The sequence below is a fragment of the Pseudorasbora parva genome, chromosome 20 (assembly GCF_024679245.1).
Source record: "Pseudorasbora parva isolate DD20220531a chromosome 20, ASM2467924v1, whole genome shotgun sequence".
Taxonomy (NCBI): Eukaryota; Metazoa; Chordata; class Actinopteri; order Cypriniformes; family Gobionidae; genus Pseudorasbora; species Pseudorasbora parva.
Genome location: NC_090191.1, coordinates 39966762 through 39979644, shown reverse-complemented (window position 1 = coordinate 39979644; position 12883 = coordinate 39966762). Strand labels below are relative to the sequence as shown.

Sequence of the window (12883 nt, the reverse complement as noted above, 5' to 3'; positions counted from 1 at the left end):
ACATCATCGCGTGCCATGCCCGGATAACAGAAAATATAACGAATAACAGACAAGCTGAGGTGAGGTGACGTGATGACTAACAGACAGAGTATAAATGGCTATCCACCTGTCACTCAAAGTGGCCACACCCTTAATTATGCAGAACTTTAAGGCTTCATATAATGTAAACAAATAAAAGTTATAAAAAAAGTTAATCCCCCTCACAGTTGTCATGAAGGGCAAAATTAGCTTTATAGACCAACACCACAATTTGTACCTGGCTCTAAACATATTTTATTCTGCTGTAAAGTTGGGCATTTTAACATGAGCTCAATGAGATTCTGCTCCCTTCTGAAGCCCTAGTGGCCAGTTGGTGAATTGCAGTTTACTGGAACCGAAACTGGGGGAGGTTGCCAATTTGTTTGTTACCCATTAGCAAGGAAACATTTACTGAATTAGGTAGTTAAAGTTAGCAAAATTTTCACACTAAATTAACTAAGTTAAATTTGTGTATGAATTGGCTTACTCGAATATTTAAAGTTGAGAGTAATTAATATGTTTGAGTACCAAAAGAAATCTGCCACTATTTACTAAAACTTTGAATTTCTTAGCCCTTTTGTAGTTACAATTTTGTTGTAAAGGAATAACTTAACAGTGGGATTACAGTGCATTATATTAAGGTCACATTACTACAGTATTTCCTAGCCAAAGGTTTTACAGTAGAGACATAAGATCATGGTAATATCATTAATGGATGTAGAGGAGGTAAGACATTAAGAATGATCGAATCAGTTTTTGTACTAAATATCAAGAGGCAAGGAAATATAGATCTGTCTTTAACTGGTATGAATAATGAAGGTTATTTGTGTGTTTCAAACACAGACAACATTCACTTCCAGTTCACCTTGAGCATTTTCTGTAAACGTTAAAATTAATCTGTTTTTGACAGACATGCCTTGAAGAATGAAGAAATCCAAAATCTCAAATTAAGCATGAATAGCATGATCTGAAAGTATTTAGCGAACCAAACTCAGACAAATGGTGTCAGTGATCAAGATCGTGGAGGGAAAATGTCTTCAGTCAGTGAGTCAGGTGGTTGTGTTAAAGCCCATGAGACTGGAAAAGGTTTCAGAAAGGATTCTTTAAAGCTTTAGGCCTCTGTTACTCCATAGTCAGGGAGATTTACAAATTAAATGCACAAATTCAGCAGCGTTGCTATTCTCCCTGTGAGCTCAAGATCAGAGAGACGCTCAAGAACAGTTTGCTATGAATTTCACCGTAACCTATATATCTTTTAAAAGTGAAGGTTCATCAGTGGTTTTTCTGTCTGGTTATTTAAAGAATCTTGATGTTTTACTATACTGTATTTTCTTAATATTGCTCATGATCATATGGGTTTTATGAGCTATAGAAATTAAAGGGATAGTTCATCCAAAAATGACAATTGTCATCATTTATTCGCCCTCAAGTTGGTTCAAACCTGTATAAGTGTCTTTCTTCTGCTGAACACAAACGAAGATATTTTAAAGAATGTTGGTAACCAAACAGTTTATGGACCCCATTGTCTTTCATAGTATTTTTTTTCCCCTACTATGGGAGTCACTGGGGACCACACTGTAAAATCGAATAAGTTAGACTTAAAAACAAACCAACATGCTAACGAATAGTATGTTGTGCTAATAGTAGGGCTGGGCGATATGGCCCAAAAAAATTATCATGATATAATTTTCCATATCAGTCGATATCGATAAATATCACGATAAATGTAAAATCTTTATTTCTTTGCAGTTTAAAGACATGTTTTTGCTCCTGAGTGAAAGATGTAGAAAACAGACAGTTAACTGTGGTTTTAAACTATCCTTTATTGTCAAAACATGACAAACACTTCCCAAACAGGTGAACAATTTATTAAAACTGAGGTAGATTTATTTATTAAAATCTTAACTGTGGTCAGCATTTTTTTACTCTACACTGTATATCAATAATATCATTACTTAATCGTGTAAGTAGTAAAACACTAAATACGCAAACGTAAAAAAAAAAAAGAGTGCATCTCTCTCATTCACACACACACACCTCACCGACAGTGGGCTGGCCGCGAGAGGAGGCTGTCTAGTCTATTTTATTTATTTTAAACACCAGATGACATTATTTCTCTTTTGATACAGGCGATGCTGAGTCATTAATACATCACCGCCAAAGATAAACAATTATGATACAAGTCATGTACAACTCGGATGTTTTAGTGAATATAGTTTGGTAGCGATAGCTTGTTGTAAGTCACTCTCCGCAACTAACAAGGTAATAAGCCTGTGTGTGAATGTAGTTAATGTAGATTTACCGCTGTGTTGGGCTCAATGTTATATGGAGGAACTTATAACTTATAATTTAATTATAATAATTAAATTCCGTGTGGTGAACGTGAACCTATGATATTGATAAGCAGTCCACGTAGCCTTCGTCGCTGTTTTATGTCGGATGGGATCGCCAAAATATCTCCAAACCACTGAAGTTGAGCGAACTAACTTGTCAGTGATATCCGTGTCCTCCGAGCTGATCGTGAGCTCTGATTTTTAATCACTATCACTTATTTTTCTCGCTCCACTTCACTCTGATCCTCCAAGCCTGTCAGCCACTGACTGTAAACAACAGCGCGTGCAGCACCCAGAAGCCCGGTCTGCAATACGCATGCGCAGCATTATGCATAGCGCTTATATCGAGAATTTCTCGAACTGTTGTTATTGTTTTATCGAGGAAAATTGTATTGTGATAATTACCGTTATCGTTTTATCGCCCAGCCCTAGCTATTAGTATGTTTTTATACTGTCGCCTTTGGCTTGGCTTGCTCAGTTGGGGACACAAAAAAAAGTTTAGTTTTCAACTAAATATCCAAATAAAATGAATTACTAAATTAACTGTATCAACTTTATCACTGATCTGCCCACATTGTCGCTATACAATAAATTAAAATAAGCTGATAACATCACCATTTTCTCCAGAACGACTGTACAGCCAAATCAAATATTGTTGCAATATTTTCCTGTTTAACTCTGTGAAGCTGCTTTGAAACAATCGGCATTGTAAAAGCATATTATAAAGTTGACTTGACTTGACTAACAAATGCTTAGTTAGTATAGTTCACTTAAAGAAGAGTTAGTTAATAAAAAAGAACTGTGTAGAGAGTACTTGATCTTTTACTTTAGATTTACTCTTGATTTAGTACAGCTTCCATAGATGTTACCATTGTTGTGTTTTGCTAAATGTTGAAGTCTGTGTGTGACTCGATAATGATCAACTGCAAGATATTGGCCCTCATTTATCATTCTTGCGTAGAAACTGGTGTATATGTTGGCGTAAGATTATGCTTACACTCCTCTCACCGCCTGATTTATGAAGCTGTGCGCACCTCTGCAATCCAGGTGTACGCAATACTTGCCCTTGATAAATCCCGCGGCTGAAAACGATCGTCATTAGAATAACACGCCCCTATAGCTTCAAGTCTCCGCCTCCCCCACGCCCTCATTTTATGCCATGGACACACGGAAGACGGCAAAGAAGCGAAACTTCTCCGACGTGGAGATCGGGCGCGCTCAATCATCTCACTAGTCCACTAGTCAGGGCACTGATTAGGACACAAGTCAATGGGCTGACTCCCTGATCAGTGCTCTGACTAGTGGACTATTGAGATGATTGAGACGCGCCCATCGAGATCACCAGGGAAGTGGGGAAAAAAACGAAATTGTTTTATTTGGGAGTTTAAAGAGTGGAATTAAAGGCACCTACAAAAACAAAATATGGACCCAAATTACGAGTACTGTTAATAGTGTGGAGGTTGAGAAGCGCACTCCATCAGTTTAAATAGCTGTTTGGATGATAAATTACCATCACTGCATTATTTTACAGCACGTTTTGAAACAATTAGCATTTAATTTCGTATCACGGCACATGTATTGGGGTGTACAATAGTGATGATGATGTGATGTGGAGTAAGATTCATTCACATTAATAATTACATGACGATTTGTAAGATTCTTATTATTCTTATTATGATTATTATTCTTAATGACGCTTGTTGTTCAGAAGAAGAATGTCGTTTTTATTGATTTTATTATTATTTAAAAGAAGGTCATTTTTGAAGGTCACCCAAACAAACGGGACTTTCACTTCCCATCATGCTTTGCAAAAGGGCTGAATTCGGAGATTAAATGTTCAAATAAAGTGCTCTTTTATGCATTTTTAATAATATATGAAAATGGAGAGTCTTTTAATGTTTAATGTTCTGTTATGTTATTATTTAAAAGTTTCTGTTATGTTAGTGTTTTTGGGGGGGTACCATTGTGAAGTGTAGAGCATGTGCTTGGCTTGAGGACCTGCTATATATTGTACAAATATATTCTACAAACTCTGTTTAATGTTCAAAGTTACTAAACATTAAACACTTAAACTCTAACAGTTCTTTCCATTTTCTTAAAAAAAAAACTGTAAAAAAATATTGTTGGTTTAACTTAACCTGGTTGCCTTCAAAATTTGAGTTTATTGACATTTAAAAATTTGAGTTGATACAATCAAGGGAATTAGTTTAATAAATAGAAACTAAAAATATTATTGTATCTGAACCACATAAAAAATGTGATAAATCATAAAAATAGCACAATTTGGCATGTTTCACTGCATCATCAGAAATAAAACACACACAATTACCCAACATGCTTACAAAATCTTTTAATAATATTTGAATAATGGTTGTTGATTCTCAAATATGTTCATTGTATTAACTCAAATTTTTAATTTCAATGAACTTTAAGGCAACCGGGCATCAGCCTGAACAGAAACAGCACTGTTTGGCTCAACAAGAGTAAATTATGTTCAGGAAACATTCACAGAATATGTCAAATGAAACTGAGATCTCATTCACTTTGGATTAATTTTATACATCAGTGCCATAAATCAGATCAGCTGTGTGGAAATAGGTGTCATCATTTTATTAAGTTAGACCAACAAGCACATTTTTTTGAGAGTACAACAATAAACATATTACATATATTCATTTTAAAAGGTGAGCTTAATTTCTGACTAAATCATTAACTATAGTTAATTATTCAGTCAGTATACGTCAACTTTTAAAAGCAAACTATTTATGACTTGTCTTCCTTTGAAACCATATAATTGATTTCTTGTTGCATTACTGCATCAATAGGAAAAGTTATAATAATATGAATGCTCCAAGTGCCCAACCAACGTGAACACTGATTTTCTTTTTGCTTGAAAAAATGGCACTTAAACATACCAATTAATCTTAACTTGGGTTTTCTGAGTAAGCAAGGAATAGTAAGTGAATAGTACAGATTACGAGATTTGTACAATTAAGTTAAGGACATTTTGAATCACTGTTTGATTTTACAATGCAGCAACTGTCTGTCATTTTTGGGTGAGCTGTCCCTTTAAAAGGGTTCTAACTTTCATTTTTAAGACTGATAGTGGACATAAACCTTTTGTTTTAGTAATTAAGATAAAAAATTATACTAAAGTATTTGGACATTTTATTGGGCTTGGTCACCATTGAAATGTGCTATACAAATAAACTTGCCTTGGCTTGTAGTATGTAAATTCATGACTAGTCATCCTTAAAAATAGACCAAATTAGATCATGCATAAATATTCAAATTTTACTCATTCACATATTCCTTTTTCATATTATTTTTGTATATCAGTTCATGCTGAATCTAATCACGTGATGATTTCATGTTAAATGAAAATGACAAATTATCTACATTTAAACAATAAATAAAGCATTTTTTAGTTTGAAATGTAATGTCGAACTTAAGTTATTATTAATAGTAATAGTAATACATTTGTATCTGCCATTAATAGGGATAATTTCTGTTAAAACTCATTCAAGCACACTGGGCTTGCATGAGAAAAAAAGCAAAAGCTTGTTTTAATATGGGAACAGGATTGGTCAGTTATATTATTAAGGCGGGGCTTAGCGAAGGTTCAGCAGAGGATGTCGTTCTGCAATACTTCGATTACACATGAGTCCGTTTCACAATAGCAGATTAAGATTGTATATCACGCTCTGTGTTTGACTGCAGCTCTTACGCAAGCGGACGCATTCGCCTCGACAGAAAACGAAGGTCTTCCGATCTCTGGTCTGGGGGAGTGAGAAGGGCTGGTGCTGATTTACAAATGATGAGTCATGGGTCTGGCACACAACTCCCTCTTCATCCAGATCATTAAATGCATACGCGATGCATAGACGCTCCTCCTGAGCACATGCTGCAGATGACACGAGTGGAGGCGTCTCATAGAGCTGGAGAAACTTCCTGGAAAGATGCATTAATCACAGATTATTCTTGTGATTTGAATTCATAGAAAAGGGAGGTGCGGCCAAGGACAATCAAATAATTATTGGACGGTCTAAAGTCATGTGCATTGCCGAGATTTATCTTGTGTGCACAAAATACCTTCTTTATATCTGGTAGTGACGTCACACGTGGCCCTCAAATGCAAACGGTGGTACACTTTATCTCTATAGTATGCATACAATCAGTTCAAGGACTTTTGTTGTGCGTGAAGTCAGACAGTTGCAGCTAAAGCGTTCGTTTCCTGGAGTTGAGATTGCACATGCGTTTTAACTCTTGAGTCAAGACAATTAGCACATTATTCATATTCTTAGCGGTAATTATTATTCTAACGTCATAGATTATCCTGTACTTGTTGTGTCATGTAGCAGTGATACTGTAAATGGGCTAACCCATTTATAAAGTACCCTGTCAAGAATACAGAGCTGAAGTAGCCGTTTGTTCGACAGGGCAAACGGCGGAGAATGGATTAGTAAAATCCTATTAGAAATACCAGGCCAAGAATTCTGTCTTTCGAAGCTAGTACAAACCACAAACAGATCACTAATGCTGAAAATCTTTCAAAGCCAAGCGCCTGTTTAAAAGCAACTTCTAAAAGGCACCCGTTTGTGTCACGTCTGTGTAAAGAAAATGATGTGGATTGGTCTTATTTTAACCCAGTTATATCCTGACACTTACAGAATATCACACAGCGCAGATATCAGTTACACCGGATGAGTCATTCGCTGAAATCACTGAGGGAGAAATGAACACTTGATTGCGTTGCTTTTGTCCAGAGCAAATGGACGCTCTAGGAAATGTACCTTGTTAATATGAAAGAATTTTCTGCATCAATTTTATTTTATTTTTTCCCACAGGTGTTTTTTTTCCCCACACTCTAACAAATGCTGGTTGTTTCAACCCATGTTTGGGGCAAATATGGACAAACTCAAACATTGGGTGTTATGGGTCCTGCACACTGTGCGATTTTTCAAAATCCTTTGCGAATGTCCCTTGTCAGACTGTAAGATCTCAGTTGTCATTAATGTCAGACTGCACGATAGTGAAGGCGCGCTAAAAACGGACGCGCACATGAAAACTCACCCGGAGTTTAAATCATCAATGAATGACGCGTTCAGTGACGGTGAGCTGCATTACACGCGGGACTGAAATGCTGGCTACAAAGAAATCTCTAGTACTCGTTTTGGTCATAGTTTGTCTTGAAAAACGGAGATATTTGACTGTCGTCGTAGGAGAAGTCACACTGCAGGATTGTGTGCCAAATCTTCTGACACTGCCAGAATTTCGTCTGAGGTCAAATTTGATCGCAGCGCTCATTAATCGGCTGCCGGTGAACATGTCAAACTAACGGCCAAAGACGTCAGATTTTAGCCTAGGATCTGAGGAATCTTTTAAGATTTGCTAAATTTGTCTCAGACGGCCAAATCGTGGCCAAAATCGCACAGTGTGCACCCGGCTTAAAAAGCAAATTAAAACAATCAATCAACTTTATTTATATAGCGCTTTTACAATCACGATTGTGTCGAAGCAGCTTCACAGTGTCAAACTGGATAATATTGCAACAAAATTAGATTTGGCTGTACAGTCGTACTGGAGAAAACAGTGATGTTATCAGCTTATTTTAATTTATCATATAGCGACAATGTTGGCAGATCTGCATTATAGTTTATAGAATTAATTAAAACCTAATTCATACATTTTATTTGTATAATTAGTTGAATAACTTTTAACCATAATTTTAGTGTCCCCAACTGAGCAAGCCAAGCCAAAGGCGACCAAAGGAACCAAACCTCCATCAGGGCGTGATGGAGAAAAATAAACCTTAGAGAAACCAGACTCAGTCGGGGTGCCAGTTCTCCTCTGGCCTATTAACACACCGTGTATGATTATTATTCTGGCAACCTTACAGGTCAGAAATCATATTAGATCAGAATTATTAAAAATGTCAGGGTATCACGGAAGACACAGGTTTATTTAGGATGGTGCGTCGATTAAACAAGATCAGAACATCGAAACTACTAGCTGGTTTTGTCCAAAGTTTGACCCAAACATGGGTTGAAACATCCCAGCAATTTTAGTGCATTTTTTTTAATTAGGCATTGAACTGTGTTGTGTTTTAGAGTCAAAAGAAATTTACTTAAACTAAGCAGAAAAGGTACTGGACATTATATGCTTTTCTACTCATTTATTTTTCGTAGTGTATAATGGCTGTATATTTATTAGTAATGGTTGTGTTGTTAGTGTGAAAGTCCATAAAACTCATCTTTGATCGCTAAATTAAATTTAAACGTTTTTTTATTTTCCTGTTAAAAATGTCTTCATGGCTTAAAGCTGCACTGTGTGATATTTTCCCCCATCTAGCGGTGTAAAGGTATATGACCATCCAGTGAATATTAGTTTCTGTTCCTCTCAATTCTGATTTCGTTTTAACTCCTACGGTGGCCGATTTAGTCCAAGATTAACATGGCAATCCCCCTCTTCACATTCGACACGGTGCCATCGAGTTTTAAAACGCGAAAGGCGAAGCTTGAATTTACGGGTATGTCCCTCTTTTAAAAAACTGATTTACTGGCTGGTGGGAAACGCACATTAAGCATGTTATATTTTATCCAGTAGTTTGCAAAGCTTTATTATTTTAGTATCAAATATTCATCAAACTGTTTGCTTGATGCTCTACAATTTGATTTTTTTTCTCCCGTGTGTTTGCCATCATTTATATTATTATTATTTTTCATTTTTTGACAGCATAATCCCTCAGATTAGATATGCATGTGCTGAAGAATGCATTTTTAGCATATTTCTTGCATTATGCCTTAGAGGCTGAATGCATGTTTATAGAAATCCCTATTTCTGTCTGACAAAGTTTAAACACTCAATGCATTTCATAATCTTTATCAATTTTGAATATGACGTGCATTTGCATTAAAGTGCAGTGCATTTAATACCATAATGGTTTGTGTGATTCGTTTTTTACATTTTAAATCAGAAATGCAGGACCAGTCCATTAATGGCTTTATCTTTGGGTGCCTTTCCAGTCTACATGGACAAGCCACGCATCAGCAAGAGCAGGATGTGTATAATCCACAGTCAGAAGGTTATAACAACTGTCATATTATGGCTTGGTCATCTCCATGGAAACAAGGGAATGTGCATTGTCTCCTTTATCCACCTTTTCCTGAAAACATGTTATATGAGGACTCCATATTGGCTGTAAGACTTAATAAATAACATATACTACTACTAATAATAATAATAATGTGACTATTACTAAGAAGTGTAGCTGTAAATATTATGTGGCTAAAACAAAATCTTCCAGCTGTGGATAAATGTGATCTGTATGTGTATGTGTCTCAGGAAAGGCCACCCATTCCTTTCAGAAATGTTTATCTTTGGAAGCCAGGCCTCGGTATAATTGATCTGGATATAGGAGGACGGACACAGGAACAGATAAATGCAGGTTGAGTGGTTTTGAGCAGTGACTTTGCACAGATAGTTTGACATTTTGCTTTGGCATTGACAGAATCTGTGTGTCTGTCGCTCATATTGACGTCAGTTTTGATTTGCAGGCACGGTTTTCCTTAAGGGCGCATGGAAACGCAAGCAAGGCAAGTAACTCATCTCCATAAATCGATAGATCGAGTTCATTTTAAAGATTGATATAGGCTACTTAGGAAACATTTGCATTGTCGCACCGATGAGACTTGAATGTATTATTGTAGATCAAAATGCAATTGCAGGCTTTTTTACACTTGACTTTCTCTGTGTTCAACGTCTCAAAGATACCATTTCTTTGTGATAAAGTATGTTTCTCTGACATTGAAAACCAATTTTACAGACATTATTGAATATGTACTAGTAATAAAATTACAAAAAAACTATCTTTAAGGATCAACCCTGTACTTCAAGGTGTTTTTAAGCTGTTAAAGGAGAGCCAGAACCAAGTCTGTAACGCAAATCATGATCAAATGTCTTTACATGAAATATGAATCATCAAATGATCTAAGGCTGAACAGATCATTAGATGATGTGTGCATTCATTAAATATTGATACGTGCTTCTTCTTTTTTTTTTAAAGTCATAACGGATCTAAATGCACTCGTATGTTTATATAAAAAAGTAAGTTTTGATAAAGTGTGACCGTTTTATTACAACAGTGTTGAAAGCACCAGAGCGCGTTTTACGCATATGATGTGATCATCACGTGCTCCAGCTCAATCCATCCAGCCGCTTCAAGCAGAACAAACTATCTCACCTCTCAGGAAAGGCTTGTGAAAAACCTACGAGTTTGACGTCAAAAAGATTAAACTATTCGGACGCATCGAGCTGAAAGCGAAAGAATCGGATCTGAGTGGAAGTGTTGGGAAACCCCTCCAGGACCAAGTGCCTTTCCTCGTCTCCGGCAGCCCGTGGGAAGTTTCTTTCCATGTGATACCCACCTGACACGCATGATCTGCTCCATACACACTCGCACTGGACCAGCGGGGACACTTACATATCCATAGGTTGTATAGCGGCCAAGAGAAGAGGAGACCGGGACGCGGATCGTATAGCCTTTGAACTGTGGGGGTTTGGTGAGTATATCGCAACTGCTCTTCTATATGACAAGACATACGCAGGCGTAAAATATTGTGACCTAATTCATCTCTTGCTTACAAATTATGGATGTGCATTGCGCACAAGACATGACATGGTTTAAAATGGGTCTGGCGGTGCGCAAAGCCGCGTGCGCGTGTTAGAAGAGGAGAAAACCAACATCTGCTCGTTAAAAGTAGGTCTGCATGAGGACTGCCGTGTGTTTGCTGGATTAGTTGGAACCGTGAGACTTGTTGTGCATCATAATACCGCACCGCTGACATATTCATTATATTAACAACCATTTTTATTTTGGCGCCTTTTAATTATGCATGCTCGTCTGGTTTCAGAAGACTACTGCGTTTTGTATAAAACATTCAAGTTTATTAGGATATGCAATGTGTTTTATACATTCAACACTCGCAGAATGTGTTTTTTCCCTGTGGTCACTCGTGGGTTCGGCGTGGATTCATATCAGCTGCTGGTTAATTAGACGTACTCGCGCACTGGTTGTCATGACCACTCATCCACATCCATTGACCGGGCTGCTTACCTTCATCTGTCTGGTGTATAAGTGAGCTCGTGGTTTCAAAATAAACGCAATGCATTAATGCTAGAGAAACTTGTGGACTGGTTAAAGATCCGAGCTGATCAGTGAACAGGCTACGAGTTCAAAATCTAGTAATCATTCTGCAAAAATTTTATTTATCAGTATTTAACTGGTTAAAAATATTTTTTGGTTATGTTATATTTAATGCACAGTAGTTTTGTTTATAAATGGTGATGCATCGCACGGATTAAATGCGACATGTATACGAATGAACTGAGGCGTAATGATGTAGGGTGCTGTGCAATTGTGTCACTCAAAGCAATTATCTGTCTCTGTACAAAGAGCTGTTTTGAACCATTGTGTCCTTGTGCAAGACACTTAACCTCAGGTTACTCCAGAGGGACTGTCCCTCCCTTTATAAGTGTAGTGACTCGGAAAAGCAGAAGAAGCATCTGCTAAATGACTAAAGTAAATAAGTCAGCTTGTGAAGGAAGCTGCAGTATGTTTAAGTTAAGCTGCATGTGTCCAATGATCTATGAATTCAAAGCCGCCTCTGTAATTTAACGTTGAGTTGATGTTTCATTTACCGCACTGGCTGCGCTCAAGGACTCATCAAGTTCAATCAGAATACACAATCAGAGCCTGAATAGCTAACCTACCAGCCTATACGATTCAAGAGACTTCGGGAAGTCTTATAGATGTTGCTTATATGATGTTCAAGTATATATATGAGGACTGGATCTTGGTTGACTTTACAAAAAAAAAAAATGATGAAGAAGTGTCGACTTTAGTTCTTGCAGTAGTTGAGAGTTTTGTCAACGTTTGTGTGATTCAGCCACACAGATTTATTTTATTTAAGAGTTAGTGCTGTTAGGGCACAGGTTTTTATTAATTTTTAATGATATACCTTGTAAAATCAGAAGAAGGAACAAAGTGTAGTGGTGAGATGACAGTTCTGTCGTCTGTGGGAAAGCCGCAAGTTTAAATCCTACAGAAACTACAGAGCGTGCATTGCACAAACTCATTTATTCCAGTATTTCTCATAGAGATTAAAATTTCCCGAAGGTACATGAGCTGAGCGAACGCCTGCGGTGTTGGATTAGATGAGCGTAGGGCATGCATTCGTATATATGATAGCAAAGTTTGCACACCGAGTTTGCGTACTGTCCTCGTACGGGTCATCAGTTATTCTGAATGCAACGATATTTACATCATTTTACCTTTTGTTTTTCCCCCCGAGATTTACACAATTCAGATATGCATTTGAAACCTGTACCAGAAAATGCTTTCCACAGATAGTCGCACGTTTCTCCTGGGAGCCGATCTTTCCGCTGCTATTCTTAGAGTTGTCACTTCAATCAGTCTATAAGAAGTGGAAGAGAATTGCACCGCAAGAAACTGAATTCAGAACTTTTGATTT

At 37.1% G+C, this 12883-nt stretch overlaps 1 protein-coding gene across 5 annotated transcripts in view; it reads left to right on the top strand.

Moving 5' to 3' along the window:
- Positions 1-12883, top strand: part of slco1c1 (solute carrier organic anion transporter family, member 1C1) — a 63562-nt gene that overhangs the window by 6963 nt on the left and 43716 nt on the right. Inside the window, exons 1-3 of one of the 5 annotated variants that reach the window (XM_067426953.1) lie at positions 9696-9798; positions 9908-9946; positions 10496-10912. The exons of 1 other annotated variant lie outside the window; for it this stretch is intronic. The gene's annotated coding sequence lies outside the window, so the exon portion shown is untranslated. 3 more of the 5 variants (XM_067426954.1, XM_067426951.1, XM_067426955.1) reach the window with 3 other exon arrangements.